Below are 25315 nucleotides of genomic sequence, written 5' to 3'. Positions count from 1 at the left end.
CAGACATGACTGAGTAACTGGACTGAACTGAACTGAAGTGTTAGTCACTCAGTCATGTTCAACTCTTTGTCACTGCATGGACCAGGCTCCTCTGTCTCTGAAATTCTCCAGGAAAGAATACTGGAGTGGGTAGCCATTCCCTTTTCCAGAGGCTCTTTCTGACCCAGAAACTGAACCTGGGTCTCCTGCATTGCAGACAGATTCTTTACCGTCTCAGTCACCAGAGAAGCCCTTGATTCTATTAATGTGCCATTCAATTCAGTCTGCTGAGTCTTTTAAATATTTGCATCTATATCCATCAGGGATATTTTCTTTTCTTGTGTTTTTTCTGGCTTTGGTATCAGGGTAATGCTGGCCTCATAAAATGAGTATAGGAATATTCCTCCTTCTTCAAATTTTTGGAAGAGCCTAAGGAGGCTCGGCATTAATTCTTTAAGTGTTTAGTAGAGTTCACCTAGAAACCATTTTGTCCTGGGTATTTCTTCGTTGAGAGATTTTTAATTGATGATTCAATTTGCTTACTTGTTATTGGACTGTTCATATTTTCTCTTTATTCATGATTTTTTCATGTCTTAAAATATTAGTTAGATAATAATTCTGATATTTTCTTTTTCTGATCTGTGCTGGACTGGGTTTATCTGAAGAAAGTTGAAAGTTTAATTGGTGTCTGGCCTGTCCATATAGTCACTTTCACATGCTTGGCAATAGCAAATATTCTATTGAAGTGATGGAGGCAATTGGTCCCACTTGGGACCAGGTCACCTATCGGTAGAATTATAAGGCGTGAAAGCAAAAATCTGCAAGTTCTTTGCAATTGTATGCTCTGAAATAGAACAGTCATTTATGCTGTATCTATTGATCAAAACAAGTACCAAAGCCAGTCTTGATTCAAAGAGTGGGAAAATATTGATTCTCAATAGGAAAGCTGTAAAGACTGCCATCTGTTTTGCAAGCTATTACATTTTATCTCTGTATTTTTCTAATTTCTAATTCTCTTCAACTTTAATATTTTCTCTTGTCCCCTTTATTGTCAGAAAACATTAGACACCTCTGACCTATTTGAACATTAAATCATCTCTAAGCCTAACTCAGACATTGTTATAGCTCCCTCCTCTGCTGCTAGTAAGAATCTCCTGCTGCCATCACCATGGTCCAAAAGAGCTTCATATGTTTGATTAGATCAGACATGAAAGAGGGGTCATTGAATTTAAGTGTGATTTTTCAGACCTTTTTACTTGCAGTATCATGAAGAAGGTGTGCAATGTTCAAATCTTTTTGAATAATGAGAACAAACACATTTCATGGATTTATTTATTTTTATCTCCACTTAGATGTAGTTGCAAAAATTAAATAGATACACTTCTCCTGCTTCTAGACATTAAAACATGGGAACTGAACTTCATATTCTTACTGAACTCACTAAACAAAATAACTCTACCAGAAGTTGGTCATTTTTCAACATATACTAGGTATAAAATTGGTACCTGCTTTCTGTCAAATAAAGTTCTTGTTACTTTATTGTTCTTGGGTTTTTTGCTGTTGTTTTGATTTTTTAGTATCATTGCATTTCTGTATTCCAAAGTTAAAGTAAAACTGTGTTTATCTAAGTCAACTAGTAACTCTTAGGTCATTTCCCAAAGAGCTTTCTTCCCCATTATTATATTTCCTTAATAAATGCAAATTAAGTAATTATCTAGTTATATTTTGACTAGGCATTATTCATTTGAGAAATTGTGGCTTTATAGTGCAAAGGAAGCATTTTTTCTACCTTTGGCACTTTACAATAAACTCATTCTGATCTAAATTGATTGCTGTGGGATTATCTTGGAGTCATTAAAATATTGCTGTATTGACATTCACTAATGTTTTTAATTAGCAATTTCAAATTCCAGTGTTTGGCATTAAATATGAGCAGATATATTTTATTATATCCCTATAGATGTTTATTTGGTTTTGTTTATCTGTTGTGTATATTAAATACTTATTTGACATGCTTTATGTTATATGTAAGTTGTCAATATTTTAATATATTCAGATTAGCCTGTCTTTTTAAAAGAATGATATAGTTGAGATTCAAAACCTCTCTGAACCAAATTAAGGTAAAATATATATTTTTGTTTTGTTTTATTTTTTTAAATAATTCAAAAAAGTATTCAGTTTGTCATAAATTAAAAAGATCTACACTCCCACATAAATCAGAAATGTGTTACTCTTCAGAAATTGGTATATTTCAAAAGCCAGAGAGTTCTGCTCAAAGTGTTGAAACATTTGAATTTGGAATCCATGTACACATTGCAAAGTTATTCTCACCTGGGCTGACCACTTTTCTTTTTGGTAACTTATAATCATTGTGTTGCTTCTAAATTTCTGCAAAGGAACAGCTTGAACAAGAAAGGGCCAGTCATAGAAGTATAAGAGCAATCAGTTCATCATTATGAATGACAAGAGAACATTATTAAGTTGATGGAATAACAGTGACATTTCTCCCTCCAAATCCTCCATCTTTTGAATAATGTAAATTAGAGACTGCATACTTTGGATTAGTGTTGAATGTCTATCTCCTCTGCTAGTTGTTAACTACATATCCCCTATGTAATCCAAATTCCTTGATATAAAATCAGCAAAACAATATCAATTATACACTTATTCTGAGAAACAGACAGAATTAGACCCATACAGTGATATGGATATGCACAGTTGATGTTCATTACATACAGTATCCTTCTTTACATTTTGTATATGCTTCCCATCAAGAATGGCAAAATGTCCTATATCTCTGTAAAATATCAGAGCTTCATTTAAAAAAGGAAATTTTATCAATTCTTTTCAAAATGAGCATAACACAAAGTACATGATTATAAGGGAGGTTTCTTGGGTTATCATTTAAATATTTTCAGCTATAAGCAAGTTTAGATAGTTGTTGTTGTTCGGTCACTCGATTGTGTCTGAATTTTTGCGACCCCATGGATTGCAGCACACCAGGCTTCCTTGTCCTTCACTATCTCCCAGAGTTTACTCAAACTCATGTCCATTGAGTCAGCAATGCCATCCAGCCATCTCAACCTCTGTTGCCTCCTTCACCTCCTGCCCTCAGTTTTTCCTGGCAACAGGGTCTTTTCCAATTAGTCAGCTCTTTGCATAAGGTGGCCGAAGCTCCAATACTTCAATAGTTCTTCCAATGAATATCCAGGGTTGATTTCTTTTAAGATTGACTAGCTTGATCTCTTTGTTGTTCAAGGGACTCTCAAGAGTCTTCTCCAGCACCACAGTGCAAAGGCATCGATTCTTTGGTGCTATTCCTTCTTTATGGTCCAACTCTCACATCCGTACATGACATAGCTTTGACTATATGGACCTTTGTTGACAAAATTATGTCTCAGTTTTTTAATATGCTGTCTAGGTTTGTTATAGCTTTTCTTCCAAAGGGAAAGCATCTTTTAATTTCATGGCTGAGGTCACCATTCACAGTGATTTGGGAGCCCAAGAAAAAATATTAATTGAATATTTTTAGTTTGAATACTTTAATATTTATTTCTGAATGATTGAATGTAACCTGGAAACCATCACAGCCTTGAAATGAACCCAGGGTTCATCACACTGATAACCTTGTAGTCTTTATAATCCTTTAGGATTTCAAGTCTACACTTAACTGGTCCTTTACTCTTGTGTTCCTTCTGCTTGCGATGTTCTTATTCACAGTATTTTTACTGCTGCCTCCTTCTCTTCACTTATGGCTTTACTGTACTGACAATACTAGCTAAAGGAAGAATCTTCTAGTCTTTCATCGTATCACCTTATATTCTCATTATTAGCATTCTTAAGAACAAGAAACTGTTTATGTATGAATGTTTAATATCTGTTTCTTTTGAAAATATGCAAAATTTTTGGAGGTTAAAACTCCAATTTTCTTTTCTACCTCCATATTTTCTGTATACAGAATAAAGTTTGATAAATAATATTCATTTGATATATGTTAACATATGTTAACTGATAAACAGGTGAGAGTTTTCTAATCTTCAATCTTTTAATTTCTTGATATTCTTTCTAGGGTTTTACTGTCTATGAATTGTTGACAGCTATAGATCTGTGTGCTATTTATCTTGGAATCTGAATATCCAATTGACTATAACATATCTGTGCCCAACAGTAAACACATGCCATGTGTTTTTGTGCCTATTGAAGCTACGTAAGTGATGTGTAACTGTTCAGTTCCAAATGTGGAATAACATGAAATAGCATCAGACACCAACCCCTTTAATCACTAAAAAGAATATATGGCATTTTAAGGTGCATTTTAATGCATAAAATAGGAAGCATATTTTGAAAGCTTACAATTGAAGATTTTACTTTTTATAAAGTCACCCTCAGTGTGCATGATAAAGCATATATATTCAAACTTCATTTTTATGCTGGTAGGTTTGGATATAAAATGGATTGATACTTTTGAAAAGGAACTCCTATAGCTATTTCAGTTCTGTGTCCCATTACACTTCATCTTCTTTCTGCTTAGTTTTGAGCTCAAAATTTGATGCAGGCTCTTCCTGTATGAATATTAGAGGATCTAATAATTATAGTTTAATAAAATGAAACTCAAGGGTGAGATTCATCAACTAGAGAAATGTAAGAGTTTTTCCATGTAATTTAATAACATCAAATGGTCTCTATAATCATTTCCATATAAAGCATCAAAAATGGCTTAACTGGGCTCATGCAGGTAGTTAAAAATATGCTCAGACAGATCATATGCAAGTATAGCAATCTTTTATATCACATTTTACTATTCTTTTTGTATATAATAAAATCTAGATGGGCTATTTGACATTTGCTATTTAACTTTTTTAGGTTTGGACATAGAAACATTGAAAGAGAGGGAAGAAAGGAATATTTAGGCAATTTATACATATTAGACTTAGGACTGGCAATACCTAACCTTGCAAAGAATAGCTGTTAATACGGCAATTAATGACCCTCTAGATAGAAGTGTTAATAATATTGCATAAATTTCAGTAAGGTAATCAGTATATGTCAAATATGAAGCTATCATTAAGGCAAGTCCTGAGCACATGTGAATTTTGAGAAGTAAATTTTCAAAAGGGGATACTTTAGCAGTAGCCTTTAGTAGGAGAAAACTGATTTTCCATTAATCTTATTAGTGTAGTGGATGCTTAATGAGAATTTTAAAAAGAAACATATATTAAAAACATTAGAAGAAAATATATTTCCAATTAAATTTGAAATTAAATGGTATAATAGAACTGAGTTTCTAGTGCTAGTTTGCTCTCATAGAAACGGTGGACTTCGAAGAAGTGAAAGTATGTCATTGAGCCTCAATTTCATGCCTGTAAAATGACAAGAGCACTACTTTCATTTAAGCAGTATGATTAGGATTAATCTTAAGATTATAAAAAAAAAATTCTAGAGTATTATTCAATATTTTGCTTTCAACAATTTATTGTAGGCCTTATCAAGTGAAATAAAGCATCAAAAATAAAATATATAAAAATTAGAAGGAAAATTAAAGCTCATTGTTTGCAGATAATATATTTATATAAATATAATATTCGTCAAACTATTGGAAATAATGAGCAAGTAATATAATACACAAAGTTAATATACAAAAACCCCCCAAAACTCTGTCTTTTTAAATACTAGCAATGATGTGGAAGTGAATTTACATGTAATCTAGAAGAGGAAAACAAAATATCAGCACTATATCCAGTGAAATATGTACAAAACCTCTCAGTAAAATATTAAGAGCATTCTTGAAAAAAATTAATCAATTGAGATATGATATTAATTTATTATAGCACTCAGTATAAAGATGTCAATTTGTGCAAATTAAATGATAGATTCAAAGGAATATCTCAAAATTACAGATTTTTTGTGGAAAATGACAAGCTTATTCTGAAACTTATATTGAAATACAAAATATTGTTAATATTTATGACAATTTTGAATAACAGAGTACTTACACAATCAGAAATCAAGGCCTACTTGAATGAATCATTAATATGACCAAGAAAGGGGTTCCCTGGTAGATCAGCTGGTAAAGAATCCACCCGGAATGCAGGAGACCTGAGTTCGATCCCTGGGTTGGGATGATGCCTGGAGGAGGGCATGGCAACCCAATCCAGTTCTGCTGCCTGGAGGATCCTCATGGACAGATGGCCTGGCGAGCTACAGTCCATGGACTGGCAAAGTGTCAGACACTACCGAGCAACTAAGCACAGCATGCTCAAGAAATATTGGTTGAATAAAATATATTAATAGAAGAAATTAAAAACTAAAAATCTGCCAACACTTTGAAGTTTTCTCCAATCATAGTGTCATATACTGTAGAATAACAAAAATGAGTCAGATAGTACTTTGGCACACTATTTGAGTATTTCTCAAAAAGATTTTATTAAAAAATTTTGAACAATGCAAATATTCACAAAATGCATATTGAGCTAACAAACAATTGAAATGTGAAATGAGACTCTTGTGAATTAACCATATTACTAATAATTTTAAGATTAAAAGATGTCAGTAAATAATCGCATATCAGTCTTTTTTCCTTATGGCCTTTCTTTCATCATTCGACATGGATTCTTTTGCCTAGAGTAGATGATATCTCCAATGAAGTACACAAATCATCTCACATACTGAGAAGCATCTAGGTTGTAAGATATCTCTATTTAATACTCCTGGACAGTGTGTAGCTTGCTTCACATTCAATGAGGATATATTCTTCATACATCTCTAGTTTGAAGATTTACTTACCAGCAATGATTATAAAGCAGGGTATGACACTATAAGGGGCTTCTCTAGTGGCACAGTAATAAAGAATTCACCTGCCAATGAAGGAGACATAAGAGACTCAGTTGCAATCCCTGGCTTGGGAAGATCCACTAGAGTAGGAAATGGCAACCCACTCCATTTTTCTTGCCTGGAAAATTCCAGTGGGCAGGGCCTGGGGGGCTACAGTCCATAGGGTCTGAAAGAGTTGTACACAACTTAGCACACACGATACTATAAGCATTTCCTTGACTCTCCTCCTAGCAATTACCATTATCTCTTTTACTAGTAGATGAACAATCAACATGCTTACATATATATTGATCAGGCTCCTTGCCTGCTTTCTTTTCCAAAGAGCTTTTCCCCAAAACTCAGGTAATTGAGTAAGTAATGGATCAGAAATCAATTGCTTTAGCTTCTTTGTAATACATTCATACATACATCTGTACATACCTACTAGTACATTTGTGTGCTAATTTCTCTGGAAATTATGTGAAATTTTGTGAACCTACATGAAATTTCTCTGGAAGGGCCCATAAAAAAGTAGCAGTTGTGGTAGCTTCTGCTGAAAAAAATTTGTGAACTAGCTGTTGACATGTAGGAGAAGTTTTTTGTGTTTTTGTTTTTGATAGTACATCTTTCTTATCTTGTTGCTTTTGTACCATGTGTATTCATTAATATTTAGAAAATAATCTAATCTTTGGGTTTGGAAAAGTTTTCTCTTTGAAAATGATATCAAAACAAAACAAAAGCTATTCGAGCAGCAAAGTTTATGATAACTGCATATAGATTGTGTATTGCTATGGCAATCATAAAGTTTTGCTACTCGCATCTTATTTTAGGAAAGAATTTCTTCCACTGCAAGGAATGAAAATAGTAGATTATCTCTGGCTGCAGTGTTTTCATGATCTACCCCAGCTGTCCAGGACAGCCCCCAGCTGATGGTTGACTAGGATAAGGTTTTCAGTGTTTGTCTATCTCAGCTGAATATGAAACTTCTCAGAAGAGCTATACTTACTCTAGAATTCTCCATTGATTTTATGAAGACTGTCAAATTTGTGCCATAATTGGTGATTCTCCTTGACCTATTTCACTGCCTCTTCACTTTCTTTTAAGGTTTCAGATTTAGTCTGGAATTTAATCTGAAAGCCTTTTCTGCATAACTATTCCTCCTTTCTTTTTTATCATTCATAATAAAATGATGGTATTTCTAATTCTCTCTCATTTCCTGCTTCCCAGAGATCCAAACTAATAAAGCTGTTACAAGGAATGGTTCAAGCTGGTAAGATGAGGATTTAGGAATGGATCTCTCAACACCTGACTGATAGTGAAGACTGTTGCTGTAAGGTATGTGTTGCATGCATATTCCTTGATACCAGATTGTAATCCAGTTATTTAAACTTTAACCTGGGTTGATTTAGTTATGTTCCAATGGAAAGGAATCTCCATACTGTTAAAATGATTCAGTCATTCGAAAAGTAAGGGGTAGAGGATAAAATATATAACAACCATGGGATTTACTGATGCTGTTAAATTTCATTGATGTGCTATAGAGAGTTAGTGAAAGGGTTTGCATAGTTAACCACAAATGTACACTAGAAGTGAAGTACAAAAGACTCTCTGTGTTAACGTTCCCAGTTTTTCATCTTTTGAAAGCAAAAAGAAAACAATCTGAAAACTAAACCCAGGATTCATTAGTTGATGACCCTTAGCCTTAAAGACTATTTAATCTTCAGCCTGGCAGGGCTGCAATGCCAAATTCAGTGCCATTGTTGGAAAACCTGGAATTTTTATACCAGGAATATATAAGCTAATACTCTTGGAGACCAAAAATATCATGATCTCCTCCACTAGTGCTCCCCCCTTGTTAGAAGGAAATCAAACAGAGACAAGGTAATGACAGTCTTGGCTAAAGTCATCTTTGAAGTGGATCTTCTGAGTTTCCAAGTGTATAATTCAGAGTGACACTTGACGTTGTAGGACTTCTCACATGTGTCCTTAGAATGTGGTATAAAAGGTATTATAGTAGAAAGGATAGAGTGGAAGCCTCTGAAACTCAGTTCCCCTTCTTGATCAACAACCAATACACCAAATCACAAACGGTATTATAACCTGGGTTGAGTAGTGAAGAAGTGCTAGGCTTAGGGATCTTAAGAATTCAGAAATAGAAATGCTTATTCTATCTCAAGTTTTATTCACCATTTCTGATCACTGAAGAAAAATATCCTGAAAAATGACTCAAAGGCTAACACTAGATCAGCCAAGTAGTATTATGGAGAGCAGCTGCTGTGCAGGAGATGGCACATTTACTAGAGCTGATTAATGTGGTTTCAAGACATACAGGCATTCACTGCCTAATTCTGTTTCCCTTCACTCTTTACTTCAAAGGCTTTACCCTCTAACGTATTGCTCTAACACACTGATCATATACCCTCTATACTTGATTTCTGCATCTCCTTACTGAAGGACTCCACATGTACAATTGACAAACATGACTACGGTCAAAAAATGAGGAATATATATCTTGAGTATGAGAATTCTGATCTCTATGACCCTGCTGTAGCTCAAAATTGTGAGAATGGCAGTAGAATTCTCACCAGTATAAGTAACATCTCCAAATGGAAAGGGTTTCAACCAAATATTTGCGATTAGTTTTCTGGGGCTTTTGTTTTGTACTCAAGAATATGCTTCTCCTGAGGCTGGGTATGAGTACATTTGGTGCCTGTTACAGATCTTGACTTACTCTGCTGATGATCCCTAGGAGAACAACAGGAGACTCATAGGTAACAATGCTGTGAATCACTGTAAGGTAGTGATCTGAGATTGTTTTAAGCTGCTAAATTCATGCTAATTTGTTATGAAGCAATAGAAATTGAGTGCACTCGAGGGTAACTATTAATACATAATTAATGTCTTACAAATGCTTATCTTAATGACCATCATTCTACCTTTCTGGATGTGAGAACTAGGACGGTTTGGCATTTAATAATATTTCTATTCACTTAATTGTGTGAAGGTATCTATGCTAGTGAAATATATTTTGATCCCATAGACTATAGCCTACCAGGCTCCTCTGTCCATGGGATTCTCCAGGCAAGAATACTGGAGTGGGTTGCCATGCCCTCCTCCAGGGGATCTTCCCGACCCAGGGATCGAACCCAGGTCTCTTGAATTGCAAGCAGATTCTTTTACCATCTGAGCAACCAGGGAAGCCATATTTCTGCATATTGATAGATATTTGATATTTTACTCACCTCATCTCCCCTTCAGTGATCCTGCTCTTTGTTGTTGCAAATATAATATATGAAAGCCAAGTTTTTTGTTGTCGTTGTTGTTTTACTTTGTTCTATTTTTGGCTACACTGGGACTTCCTTTTTGTAGATGAGCATTTCTCTAGTTGCAGTGAGCCAGGGCTACTCTCTAATTGTGGTGTGAGAGTTTCTCATTGCAGTGGCTTCTCTTGTTGCAGAACACTGGCTCTAGGGTGCACAGGTTTCAGTAGTTGCGGCTCAGGGGCTCGCGAGTGTGGGCTCAGTACATGTGGCATATGGGCTTAGTTGCCCCATGTACTGTGAAATCTTCCCTGATCAGGGATCAAACCTGTGTCCCCTGCATTGGCAGGTGTAATCCTAACCATTGGACCACCTGGGAAGTCCAAAAGCCATCTTAATATTTTTTGTTTATTAGTATTTCACTCAATGGCATCATCTACTTAATGTGTTCTAGCAATATCACAGAAACTTTTGTTATAAAAATTCAGAGAGATTTTGTTATTCAGCATTCATTATTCCACCAGAAGACATTTCATAACATTAAGCATGCTATACTGTTCCATATCCTTATTGTTTCCTCTGGATATACATGTTTTTGGAAACATTATTTGTATGGATTCTTAAAAGACATTCTCCTCCCCCAAAAATATAAATTTTTTTCTGGGATTATGAGGTTGTTGGAATTCTCTAGAGAAATAATAACTTTATTTCTTAAAATTGTCTATTAAGTGATGTCAGCACTAATATAACCTCTTTCCCAATTAACATTTTTGTTTTGCTATTAAATGCAAATTTAGGAATGATCAGAGTATGCTGAAAAGAATATTCGATCTATTCCCGGGTCCACTGTAGGTAATTTGCCTATGACTAGAAAGGAGGATGGAAAGGAGAGACAGATATATTTACAAACCTCAGAAAGGCTGTCTTTGAGAATTACAGGTCACAACTACAAAGGCTAACTAATCATGTAGTAAATTGCCTATCACTGAGGATGTTCAGTTCTAAGTGAGCTAACTTTCATTTAAAGAGACTTTAGAATACATTCTACTGTATCAGGTGTGGCACAATTAATACAACTTAAAACTCTTTTATAATTTATAACAATGCATAATTCATAGCACATAACTCAGCCTTGAAGAATACAACATGATTCAGGGAGTTTCTAGTGGTTAAGTGTTGAGAGATGCTTCTGTGAAGCTCCAGTTTATTAATACAACCAATAAAACTAAGTAGTGAAAATTAGGGGGTAAGGCACACATATTGTTACTGGTGGATTTAAGGTTCTTTCTTTATTGTGAAAGAATTCAGAGATGAAGCAGAGATGCTAAGAAAGTAAAGTGAAAGTTTATTTAAGCTAAGACACACTTTCAAAGTGAAAATAGGCACAAAGCTGAAGAGCTGCTGCTCTGGGTTTCTTTGGCAAGCCAGTTATGAGGAGCATACAAATGAAGGGGTGGAATATTCACTGGGGGGGGGGAGGAGTTTGGGGGTCTTAGTCCTTGATTTTTCATCCTAAATCCAATTTCCCAAGGTGGGGAGGGATTTTTTTTTTTTTTTTGTCCTTATTATCTTAAGTCCAGGAGTTGGTGATGAACAGGGAAGCCTGACATGCTATAGTCCATGGGGTTGCAAAGAGTCAGACAAAACTGAGCGACTGAACTGAACTGAACTGAAGTCAGAAGTGTCATGGCTTTGTAGGTGAATGATGGGTTCTTCATATCTGTAAGGCTATTTTTATTGTAATGAGAGGATAATAAGCAACAAGTTACATTCAGATGCAGGAGATTGCTGCATTTCCCCATCTTTCTTTGTCTGTTACCTTATCACCCAAAATGTGTGGTTTCCTGTCTTTCTAGAGGTTCCTGCTTTCCTTTGTCTGCCTATGGACTCCCGCTGTTTACAAGATTCCTGGTTTCCTGCCACCTGGCCCCTGCCAGCATTTCACTGCTCATACTTAGCTACTGTAACAATTCCTCTTCTGCAGTAACAATATATAACCAATTTTAAGACTCACCTCTCTTTATACATAGGTGTGTACAATCATTTGTGTTTTTAAACCTGGAGCAATAGAATATAAATGCAAACCCTTTATAACTAGTAAAGAAGGGGAAAATAAAGCATTTTCCTACAAAGCACACTGCCAGAGTCAGACTTAGGCAATCCACGGCACAGAATTTCTAGTGACTTGAGCTGTGTTCAAACTACTGGAGTCACATCAAGCCCCAGGGAATATTAATTAGATTGAGGTACCCCAGAGGTCCTCATCTCAACGCCAAGACCTGGCTCTACCCAACTGCCTGCAAACTCCACTGCTGGAAAAAAGCGAAAATCACTCAGTTGTGTCTCACTCTCTTCTCCAGAGGAGCTTCCTGACCCAGGGATCAAACCTAGGTCTCCTGCATTGCAGGAAGATTATTTACCCTCTGAGCCACCAGGGAAGCCCAATCCTCAAAACCTCAGGTCAAACAATTAGTAAGACAGGAACACAGTCCTGCATATCACACAAAAAATGACTCGAAAAATAATTAGAAGCTCTAGTTCTGCCTCAAAATTATCACCCACATGATGGTGGTATGTGACTTCTGCTTACATTTTATTGATGGTATCAGCCACATGGCTTTGCAAGGGAACTGAGAATAGATGAGAAAATGGAATAGTCCACATGCTCTCTTATCTATCACAAATATTTTCTTAAAACACTGCCACTTAATACACTTTAGATTGAAAAAGATAAAAAAATCGTGTTAACTGGAAAGAAAGTTCCAAAACAATGGGTCTTACAGGACAATTTTTAAATGGTTAAGACACCCAAAAATCCACTCCACCATAAAAGCAATGAAAATACAGAGGAAAAAAAAAAAAATCTGTCAAAATCAATGTCTTCAGAACACAGGAAATTAATTTAAAAGCTTGCAGGAATCCTGAGTGTTTACTCAAGAAAAATTGTTTAATCGTAGTAAGATTTGTGACTATTAACTTGCTCTAATCCCACTCTTTTGTCCCTAAAATTAAAACCAATAGCTTCATAATTATAATAGCAATAAAATCAGCAAACTGACAGCTACTGTAAGAGCATATCAGGTTTGGATATCCAAAATAAAAAGCCAAAAGTCTAGTGAATTATTATTTGAGCTGTCTAGACAGCTACCTGAAATACTTGATTCTCTGGCTTTTCTATATTTGATGTGACAAGGAGCTTGCTCTTTGTAGACAGCCCTATCCTTGGGGCATTTTTCAAAACAGTGGCAATTGTTGAACAACATAGCTGCCTGAGGTAGTGGTAACAGTTGCAGCCAACAAAAGTGTGACCAAGAAACTTAAAAGGAGGAATGTGATATTCAAAGGGTATTTTGAAAACCTCTGACATACCCTGATATTCTGTAAAACCATATGGATGTACAGAGCTGTGTGCACAACCAGGATGTGAACATACCCAGAAGAGACCTGATAAGTCCTGAACTCTGAACTCTGGCTGACCTTACGACTATAGGCAAACCAGAAATAAAAATTAAGCTAGACTTGAAAATTACCTGGCAGAACTTTGAAAAGACACACGTGGGCAAAAACTGAAAGATGAGTTGGTTCAAAGACTCTATGAGGATCTCTTAAGTGATTATTAAGTGGACAGAACAGAGCTTTCAGTGGCTTTAAAATAGATCTCATGTAAGAAAGAAAGAGACTTTAAAACATTAGTCCAAAGAAATTACTATACTGATATGTAGCAATCATGAAACAACAACAAACAGCAGCAATAGAGAACCCTGAGATTGTGCATGCGGCTGCTACTGCTGCTGCTAAGTTGCGTCAGTCGTGTCCGACTCTGTGCGACCCGGCAGCCCACCAGGCTCTTCCATCCCTGGGATTCTCCAGGCAAGAATACTGGAGTGGGTTGCCATTTCCTTCTCCAATGCATGAAAGGAAAAAGTGAAAGTGAAGTCGCTCAGTCGTGTCCGACTCTTAGCGACCCCATGGACTGTAGCCTACCAGGCTCCTCCGTCCATGGGATTCTCCAGGCAAGAGTACTGGAGTGGGGTGCCATTGCCTGAGATTGTGCATGAGGAGGGATGATTTCAAGGTTGCCACATTTAAAATATTGACTATATATGCAAAATGATAGAATAACAAAACCTGAGGAGAGGAAAAATTTAACTCCCAGAGTGGCTATATTTTAAAAATTCAGTTTTTATTTTAAAAGTTGAGTTTTCAAAAAAATTAAGAGAAATGCAAAAGTATAGAAAAGTATAGTTCATACCCATAGGGGAAAATACAACCAATAGACACTATTCCTGAGGAAGTCTAAAGTCAATGATTAAATAAACTATTATTTTTTAATGATCCAAATAAAAATATCACAGTTGAAAATCTAAAAACTAAAAGGAAATATTTATTGGTGTATCTTAACATATTTGAATATATAGAATAAATAATTATCAACTTGAAGATGGCTATTATATCCAATTTGAGGAACAGAACAGAAAATAATGTAGAAAGATGAACAGGGCCTCATAGATGTGTATGATGCTACCAAATATACCAAAATATTCATGATGGGTATCCCAGAGAAAGAGAAAAGAAAGAGATGAAAAATATTCTAGAAAATAATTTCCAAAACATCTCAAATTTGATGAAAAACATTGGTCTATTTTTAAACATTGAAACAATTTGATTGAAAAACACAACAAAGTATTTTCATGAATTTCAAGTAAAATAAACTCAAGGATGGCCACACTTATGCTCATTATGGTGAAATTGTCAAAATCCAAGTAAAATCTTGAAAACAGCATGAAAAAATATATTATCATGTTAAAGGGTGGACAAAAACTGTTGCCTGTCATTTCAGTAAACAAAGAATGTTGCCATGACATTTCAGTAGGCAACTAATGTTGTTTTATTGGCACTGTGCAATCCAGTTAAGCTTTTGAGCTTTTTTTTTTCTTTTTTCTTTTTCCTCAGTCACGTTTTTTATTGTTGTCATAAACCTCTGTCTCTACATTGGGCTTTTGCAGTTCTGTGGAGTTTTCCTCTTTTTATCTTTTCTCATTTTTTAATTTTAATTTTTAAAATTATTATTATTTTTTTCCACATTTATTCCTTTGTTTGCTTTTCCTACTGTTCTTTTCCCCTTGCACTTAATCTTTAATGTATATAAATTTTCTTTATCTCTATTTAACTTTGCATATCTGTTCTTTCTTTCTTTTCTTTCTCTCCTTTCCTTTCAACATATTTGTTAGTTTTATTTTCATTGCTTTATTCCCCAATTGGCATCTTGCTTTAGTTTTGTTTTCCAGTTTGTGCTTTAATTAGTTTTGTTCTGGTAGATATAATTTTTGATTTCATTTGTTCATCAGATCAATCTATTGTATGTAATTTTTGTTGGGCTGTTTTGATTTTGCTTATGGGTGTATATGTATATGTGTATATTCAGTCACACTTCCTATTGTTGCTATAAACCTCTGCCTCTACATTGGGCCTTTGCAGTTCTGTTGAGTTTTCCTTTTATTCCCCTTTTTTCTTTCTTCTTCCAATTTTTTTCTCTTTTCTATTTCTTATAATTTTAGTTTTTAATTTTTTTAAACCTATTATATTTTTTCTACATTTATTCCTTCATTTGCCTTTCCTACTGTTCTTTTCTCCATGCAGTTAATCTTTAATGTACATAAATCTTCTTCATCTATCTCTAGTTAACTTTGCATATCTATTCTTTCTTTTCTTTCTTTCTTTTCCTCTCAACGTATTTGTCAGTTTTGTTTTCATTGCTTTATTCCCCACTTGGCACCTTGCTTTAGTTTTATTTTTCAAGTTTGTGCTTAAGTTAGTTTTGTTCTTAACTGGTAAATATAATTTTTGATTTCCTTTGTTCACCAGATCACTCTACTGTACTTTATTTTTGTTGGACTGTTTTCACTTTGCTCATAGGTGTATACGTATATGTGTATATTCCATTATTTTAATTATTATTTTCCTGATTTTTTAACTGCCGTTGATCTGGGATTCATCTTTGGTTTCTCATTTTTGGATGTTTGTTTTACTCTCCCTTAATGCCATAACAAACCACTTGTGAAGTCTTTGTTTCTGACCAGAGATCAAACCCCGAGCCTTTGTAGTGGGATCACTGACTCCAAGACCCTAGAGTACCAGAGAACTAAGCCTAAAGAGTATCAGATAGTGAGAACTCACACAAAGGAAAGACTTGAATACAAGACCCAGCATATCCAACCACCAATAGCACCCCATGCAGGATGCCTCATCTAAACAACAAACAAAACAAAAATACAAACCCAATCATCAGCAGACAGGGGTAGCCCCTCAATCAGCCTTGCCCATCAGAGGAAAAACAAACAAACAAGCAAAAACTCAGCACAAATCTCACCCTATACAAACTCACACAAACTACTGGACCAACCTTAGGAGGGCAGAAACCAAAAGGAAGAAAGAATTCAACCTTCAAGGATAGAATTCAACTTTCCCTGAAGCCTTGGAAGAGGAGACTGAAAACACAATAATTTAAAAAAAAAAAAAGAAAGAAAAGACAGAGAAATACTGCACAAATGAAGGAACAAACTAGAAACAGAGAAATCCAAATAAATGAAGAGGAAATAGAAAAATTTCCTGAAAAAAAAATTCAGAATAATGATAGTAAAGATAATCAAAACCTTGAAAACAAAATGGAGAAAATGCAAGAATCAATTAACAAAGACCTAGAAAAATTAAAGTATAAACATACAGAGACAAACAACACAATTACTGAAATTAAAAATACTCTAGAAGGAATCAGTAGCAGAATATTTGAAGCAGAAGAACGAATCAGTGAGCTGGAAGATAAAATGGTGGAAATAACTTCTGAAGAGCAGAATAAAGTAAAAAGAATGAAAAGAGCTCAGGACAGTCTCAGAGACCTCTGGGACCACATCAAACACACCAACATTCAAATTGTAGGGGTCCCAGAATAAAAAGAGAAAAAAAAAGGGTATGAGAAAATTTTTGAAGAGATTATAGTTGAAAATTTCCCCAACATGGAAAAGGAAATAGCCAATGAAGTCCAAGAGGCACAGAGAGTCCCATACAGGATCAACCCAAGGAGAAACATGCCAAGACACATACTAATCAAACTAACGAAAACTAAACACAAAGAAAGAATACAAAAGCAGCAAGGGAGAAGCAACAAGTAACATACAAGGGAAACCCCATACACTTAATAGCTGATCTTTCAGCAGAAACTCTGCAGGCCAGAAAGGAATGGCAGGATATATTTAAAGTACTGAAAGGGAAAAATATACAACCAAGATTACTCTGCTCAGCAAGGATCTCATTCCAAATTGATGGAGAAACAAAAAGCTTTCAGATAAGCAAAAGTTAATAGAATTCAGAACCACCAAACCAGCTTTACAACAAATGTTAAATGGACTTATATAGTCAAGAGATACAACAGAAGAAATAAAATCTAGGAAATAAACCCCAAACAATTAGAAAATGGCAATAAGAGCGTACATATCAATAATTACTTTAAATGTAAATGGATTAAATTTACAACCAATCAAAAGACACAGACTGGCTGAATGGATATAAAAACAAGATCTATTTATATGCTGTCTACAAGAAACCCACTTTAGACCTTAAGACACATATAGAATGAAAGTGAGAGGATGGAAAAATATATTCCATGCAAATGGGAAGCAAAAGAAAGCTAGAGTAGCAATCCTCATATCAGACAAAATAGACCTTAAAATAAAGAAGATTACAAGAAATAAGGAAGGACACTACATAATGATCAAGGGATCAATCAGAAGAAGACATAACAATTGTAAATATCTATGCATAGGAGCACCTCAATATATAAGACATAGGAGCACCTCAATATATAAGCAAACCCTAACAGACATAAAAGGAGAAACTGACAGTAACACAATAATAGTAGGAGACTTTAACACCCTACTCATACCAATGGGAAAATCATCAAAACAGAAAATTAAGAAGGAAACACAAGTCTTAAATGATACATTAGATGAGATGGATATCATTGATATCTTCAGGACATTCCATCCAAATGCAGAAGAATACACCTTCTTCTCAAGTGCACATGGAAGATTCACCATGATAGACCACATCTTGGGTCACAAATCAAACCTCAGTAAGTTTAAGAAAATTGAAATCACATCAAGCATCTTCTCCAACCACAACACTATGAGACTAGATATCAATTACAAGGACAAAAAGCTGTAAGAAATACAAACACGTGGAGATTAAACAACACAGTCCTAAATAACCAACAGGTTACTGAACAAATCAAAAGGGAAATCAAAAAATATCTAGAAACAAGTGACAATGAGAACACGACAACTCAAAACCTATGGGATGCAGCAAAAGCAGTTCTAAGAGGGAAGTTTACAGCAATACAATCCCATCTCAAGAAACAAGAAAAACATCGAATAGACAACCTAACTTTACACCTAAAGCTACTGGAAAAAGAAGAAGAAGAAAAAATAGTAGAAGGAAAGAAATCATAAAGATCTGAACAGAAATAAATGAAAAAAATGTAAGAAACAATAGTAAAGATTAATAAAAAGAAAAGCTGGTTGTTTGAGAAGATAAACAAAATTGACAAACCCTTAGCCAGACTCATCAAGGAAAAAAAAAAAGAGAGAGAGAAAAATCAATTCAACAAAATTAGAAATGAAAAAGGAGAGGTTACAACAGACAATGAAGAAATACAAAGGATTATAAGAGACTATTATGAACAACTATATGGCAATAAAATAGATAACCTGGAAGAAATGGACAGATTCTTAGAAAAGTTAAATCTTCCAAGACTGAACCAGGAAAAAAAATAGAAATTATGAACAACACAATTACAGCCACTGAAACTGAAGCTGTGAAAAAATCTCCCCCAAATCAAAAGCCCAGGACCAGATGGCTTCACAGAAGAATTCTATCAAACATTTAGAAAAGAGCTAATGCCTATCCTTCTAAAACTCTTTCAAAAAACTGCAGAGAAAGAAACACTTTCAAATTCATTCTACATGGCCACCATAACCCTGATACCAAAACTAGACAAAGACAACAGAAAAAAAGACTCTGCAGGCTAATATCACTAATGAACATAGATGCAAAAATCCTCAACAAAATTTTAGCAAACAGAATTCAGCAACACATCAAAAAGCTCATACACCATGATCAAGTTAGGTTTATTTCAGGGATGCAAGGATTCTTTAATATATGGAAATCAATCATTGTGATATACCATATTAACAAATTGAAAGATAAAAACCATATGATCATCTCAATTGATGCAGAAAAAACCTTTGACAAAATTCAGCACCTATTTATGATTAAAACTCTTCAAAAAATGGGCATAGAAGGAACCTACCTCAACATAATAAAGGCCATATATGATAACCCTACAGCAAACAGTATTCTCAATGGTGAAAAACTGAAAGCATTTCCCCTAAGATCAGGAACAAGACAAGGTTGTCCACTTTCACCGCTACTATTCAGCATAGTGGAGAAGGAAATGGCAACCCACTTCAGTGTCCTTGCCTGGAGAATCCCAGGGACGGGGGAGCCTGGTGGGCTGCTGTCTATGGGGTCGCACAGAGTTGGACACGACTGAAGTGACTTAGCAGCAGCAGCAGCAGCATTCAGCATAGTTCTGGAAGTCCTAGCTACAGCAATCAGAGAAGAAAAAGAAATAAATGGAATCCAGATCAGAAGAGTAAGGCTCTCACTCTTTGCAGAGGACAGGGTACTGTACATAGAAAACCTTAAAAATAGTATCAGAAATTTACTAGAGCTAATCAGTGAATTTAGCAAAATTGCAGTATATAAAATCAATACACAGAAATCACTTGCATTTCTATATACTAACAATGAAAAATCAAAAAGAGCAATTAAGGAATCAATCCTATTCACCATTGCAACAAAAAGAATTAAATATCTAGGAATAAACTTACCTAAGGAGACAAAAGAACTATACACAGAAAATTATAAGACACTAATGAAAGAAATCAAGATAACATAAACATATGGAGAGATATTCCATGTTCCTGGGTAGGAAGAATCAATATTGTAAAAATGACTATACTACCCAAAGCAATCCACAGATTCAACGCTATCCCTATCAAATTACCAATGGCATTTTTCACAGAACTGGAACAAAAATTTTCACAATTCAAATGGAAACACAAAAACCTGAATAGCCAAAGCAGGCTTGAGAAAGAAGAATGGAGCTGGAGGAGTCAAGCTTCCTGACTTCAGATTATACTACAGAGCTACAGTCATCAAGTCAGTATGGTACTGGCACAAAAACAGAAATACAGACCAATGGAACAAGATAGAAAGCCAAGAAATAAACCCATGCACCTATGGGTACCTTATTTTTGACAAAGGAGGCAAGAATAAACAATGGGACAAAGGCAGCCTCTTCAGTAAATGGTGCTGGGAAAACTGGACTGCTACATGTAAAAGAATGAAATTAGAACACTTCCTAACACCATACACAAAGATAAACTCAAAATGGATTAAAGACCTAAATGTAATACCAGAAACTATAAAATTCTTAGAGGAAAACAGACAGAACGCTCGATGACATAAATCAAAGCAAGGTCCTCTATGGCCCACCTCCTAGAAGAATGGAAATAAAAACAAAAGTAAATAAGTGGACTTGATTAAACTTAAAAGCTTTTGCACAGCAAAGGAAACTATAAGCAAGGTGAAAAGAAAACCCTCAGAATGGGAGAAAATAATAGCAAATGAAACAACTGACAAAGGATTTATTTCCAAAATATACATGCAGCTCATACAATTCAATATCAGAAAAACAGACAACCCAATCAAAAAGTGGGGAAAAGACCTAAACAGACATTTCTCTAAAGAGGACATACAGATGGCTAACAAACACATGAAAATGTGCTCAACATTGCTCATTACTAGAGAAATACAAATCAAAACAACAGTGAGATATCACCTCACACCGGTCAGAATGGCCTTCATCAAAAAAGCTACAAGCAATAATGCTGGAGAGGGTGTGGAGAAAAGGGAACACTCTTGCACTGTTGGTGGTAATGTAAATTGATACAGCCATTATTGAAGACTGTATTGAAGATTCCTTAAAAACTAGGAATAAAACCACCATATGACACAGCAATCCCACTCCTAGGCATATACCCTAAAGAAACCAAAATGAAAGAGACATGTATCCCATTGTTCATTGCAGCACTATTTACAATAGCTAGAACATGGAAGCAACCTAGATGTCCATCAACAGAGGAATGGATAAAGAAGTGGTCATATACACAATGGAATATTACTCAGCCATAAAAAGGAACACATTTGAGTCAGTTCTAATGAGGTGGATGAACCAAGTGAGTCAAAAAGATAAAGATAAATACCATATTCTAACTCATATATACAGAATCTAGAAAGATTGTACTGAAGAATTTATTTACAGGGCAGCAATGGAGAAACAGACATAGAGAATAGACTTATGGACATGGGGAGAGTGGAGGAGAGGGTGAGATGTATGGAAAGAGTAACATGGAAACTTGCATTACCATATGTAAAATAAATAGCCAATGAGAATTTGCTATATGGCTCAGGAAACTAAAACTGGGACTCTGTATCATCCTAGAGGAGTGGGATAGGGAGGGAGATGGAAGGGAGTTTCAAAAGGGAGGGGATATATGTATACTTATGGCTGATTCATGTTGAGGTTTGACAGAAAACAGCAAAATTCTGTAAAGCAATTATCCTTCAATAAAATAAATTAATTAAAAAATAGAAAAATTGAGTAAAACAAGCAATAGCAAATTAAGATCAAATACTCCAATATATCTATCTAACACAAAATAATATGGTAATGGAACAACAGAGAAACAGCACAAAAAGCTTACAGAAAACAAATAGCAAAATTTCAAATATAAATTCACCTAATTAGTAATTTTATTAAATGTAAATAAAATACAAACTAGAGTAAAAGGTAAACATTGAAAGAAAAGATGAAAAAAACCACAATCCAGCTACAATACTACCCTCAAGAGATACATTTTAGATTCAGAGTTACAAATTTGTTGTAAGAAAAAATGATGGAAAAAGATAAACACATAAACACTACCCAAAAAATAAATGGTACAGAGGCTGTAATTGTATCAGACAAAATAGATGTTAAAATAAAATTGCTACAGGAGTCAAATATTTTATAATGATGAAATGGTTTAGTTGTTGTTTAGTCACTAAGTCATGTCCAAACCTCTGTGACCCCATGGACTGCTGAGCATTCCAGGTTCACTGTCCTTTGCTGTCTCCCGGAGTTTGCTCAGATTAATGTCCACTGAGTCAGTGATGCTATCTAACCATCTCATCCTCTGTCACTCTCTTCTTTTGCCTTCAATCTTTATAAGCATTAGGGACTTTTCCAGTGAGTTGGCTCATTGTTAGCCAAGTGATGTTTCTGCTTCTTAATATACTGTCACTAGGTTTGTCATACCTTTGAAATGGCTAGAAGGACACAATATTTGTCTATCTAGACATATTTCCAACCAATTTTTATTTTACAGTGTGGTTTAGTTTCTGTGTATTTGTTAGTTTTGCAAGTTTCTACTGTTCCTGATTTCTAACTTCAATCCATTGGAGTCAGACAACATAATTTATTTGATTTCAGTCCTTGAACATCTATTGTGTCATATTTTATACCTCAACTTCAACTTCAGAGGTTAAATATGACCTCTGTTGGAGAATGCTTTATGTTCACTTTGAGAAGAATGTGTACTCTCCTGTTCTAGAGGATTTGTGGCATTGTAAATGTCTTATATTTCTTGATCTACTTCTGAGATGTTAAATTGGATATGAAGTCTTATTATTAAATTGGATATGAAGTCTCATACTATTATTTTCAAATTCTCTATTTTTCTCCCAAGAAATTACCAGTACCCTCCAATATCAGTGATATATCTGCCTCTTGAGAAACCTGTATGCAGGTCAGAAAGCAACAGTTAGAACTGGACATGGAACAACAGACTGGTTCCAAATAAGAAAAGGAGTACGCCAAGGCTGTACATTGTCACTCTGCTTATTTAACTTATATGCAGAGTACATCATGAGAAATGCTGGGCTGGAGGAAGCACAAGCTGGAATCAAGATTGCCAGGAGAAATATCAATAACCTCAGATATGCAGATGACACCACCCTTATGGCAGAAAGTGAAGAAGAACTAAAGAACCTCTTGATGAAAGTGAAAGAGGAGAGTGAAAAAGTTGGCTTAAAGCTCAACGTTCAGAAAACTAAGATCATGGAATCCGGTCTCATCACTTCATGGCAGATAGATGGGGAAACAGTGGAAACAGTGTCAGACTTTATTTTTCTGGGCTCCAAAATCACTGCAGATGGTGACTGCAGTCATGAAATTAAAAGACGCTTACTCCTTGGAAGGAAAGTTATGACTAACTTAGATAGCATATTTAAAAGCAGAGACATTACTTTGCCAACAAGGGACTGTCTAGTCAAGGCTATGGTTTTTCCAGTCGTCATGTATGGATGTGAGAGTTGGACTGTGAAGAAAGCTGAGTGCTGAAGAATTGATGCTTTTGAACTATGGTGTTGGAGAAGACTCTCGAGAGTCCCTTGGACTGCAAGGAGATCCAATCAGTCCATCCTAAAGGAGATCAGTCCTGGGTGTTCATTGGGAGGACTGATGTTGAAGCTGAAACTCCAATACTTTGGCCATCTGATGCGAAGAGCTGACTCATTGGAAAAGACCCTGATGCTGGGAAAGATTGAGGGCAGGAGGAGAAGGGGACGACAGAGGATGAGATGGCTGGATGGCATCACCTACTTGATGGACATGGGTTTGGGTGGACTCAGGGAGTTAGTGGTGGACAGGGACGCCTGGCGTGCTGCAGTTCATGGGGTCGCAAAGAGTCAGACACGACTGAGCTACTGAACCTCAGTCGCTGAACTGAACCTCTCTCTTTTCTATCCCTTCCCACAGAGACTGATCTCCTCTGGGATTCATCTTTTCTTTCCTATCTTAAAAACTCTAAAGCACAGAAGTTAAATTTCAACTCTGACAATTCAAGAACACAAGAAAAGTTAGGAGTCAGTTTTGATATCCTAATACATAGTCCCTCTTGAGATTCTAAATAAATGTTACTATAAAAATAGAAACAAGCACATTTTACACATTTTAGTGAAAAAATATTGAACTGAAGCTAGATGCAAACATTTATAAATGCATAACTCCCAAAAACCAATATTGAATTATAGAAAGTATTTAGATAAGTATTATTAATGTGCATAATGTTATTTGTTGATGCTTTAAAAGATTTCCAAGTCCCGCTTTCACATACTCGTTTTCTTTTTTTTCCCTATATGAAGATCCAACATTTTGTTTTTTAAATAAGTTCTCCAAGTAGTTGTGAAACAAGTAATCTGGATCACAAGCTTTAATAATCCTGGCCTGATTCTACCTACAATGTCAATAATGCCTTGCATTATTCAAGTAGTATCAGTCTCCCTTCTAATTATCGTATAGGTTTAAGTTTTATCCACAAATCTGTCCTCACAAAGATTCACTAATACACAGAGCATCAAATGATGACACAGGGAAGATGTGAAACAATGACAAATCTGTGCCTCAGGTGAGATTATATTCTGTGCCATGACAAGGCATTCCCCCAAACCTTTTCTGTGATTAGAATGGGGTAATATAGTGATTTCTGATTCTCTTACAAAAGTAGTTACCCTGTTTATGGAAAGTTTTGTTGGTATAATTTTTCTAGATATGTATATGTAAGCAAATGCTTGCACATACACACAAATAATATTATATTCTATATGTTTTCAAATACTTCACAGTCAGGGTAGAATTTCATCTTGAATTTAGTATTGTGAGATTTATTGTTTAATCTTCATTTGATATTTAATAGAGATATAATTTATCAGAAAATAGATCACTGTTATCAACTCTTCTTAATTTTGCATGATCTCTAATAAGTAGCTTTCTCATCTGTTAAATTTCAGCCTTTGAGATAATCCTTCTCTGTTCCAACAAAGCATTAGTGTTTACGCATTAATAGCAAGTTTATTTATTTATTTACTGTCCTAAATGAAGGTAATTTTCATTCCAGCGGCTGGCTCACACATTATTTTTCTGTTCCAAAACACATGGGCTGAAACAGCAGCACATCATTAATAACACTACCTCAGCAAGAAAACAATCCTTACTGGCAGGGGAAACACGGGAGTGAAGGCACCCATTGTTTTTAGCAGATACATGC

At 35.2% G+C, this 25315-nt stretch overlaps 1 long non-coding RNA gene across 1 annotated transcript in view; it reads left to right on the top strand.

The window, feature by feature from the left end:
* LOC145516476 (uncharacterized) overlaps positions 1 to 25315 on the top strand; it is a 107351-nt gene that overhangs the window by 23414 nt on the left and 58622 nt on the right. The window contains exon 2 of the long non-coding RNA XR_014061419.1: positions 8017 to 8124. This is a non-coding gene — a long non-coding RNA (uncharacterized LOC145516476). The remainder of the gene's footprint in view (positions 1 to 8016; positions 8125 to 25315) is intronic.

The sequence above is a fragment of the Giraffa tippelskirchi genome, chromosome 8, assembly GCF_054371585.1.
Source record: "Giraffa tippelskirchi isolate mGirTip1 chromosome 8, T2T-mGirTip1v1.2.pri, whole genome shotgun sequence".
Classification (NCBI taxonomy): domain Eukaryota; kingdom Metazoa; phylum Chordata; class Mammalia; order Artiodactyla; family Giraffidae; genus Giraffa; species Giraffa tippelskirchi.
This window is presented reverse-complemented; position numbering and strand designations above follow the sequence as displayed.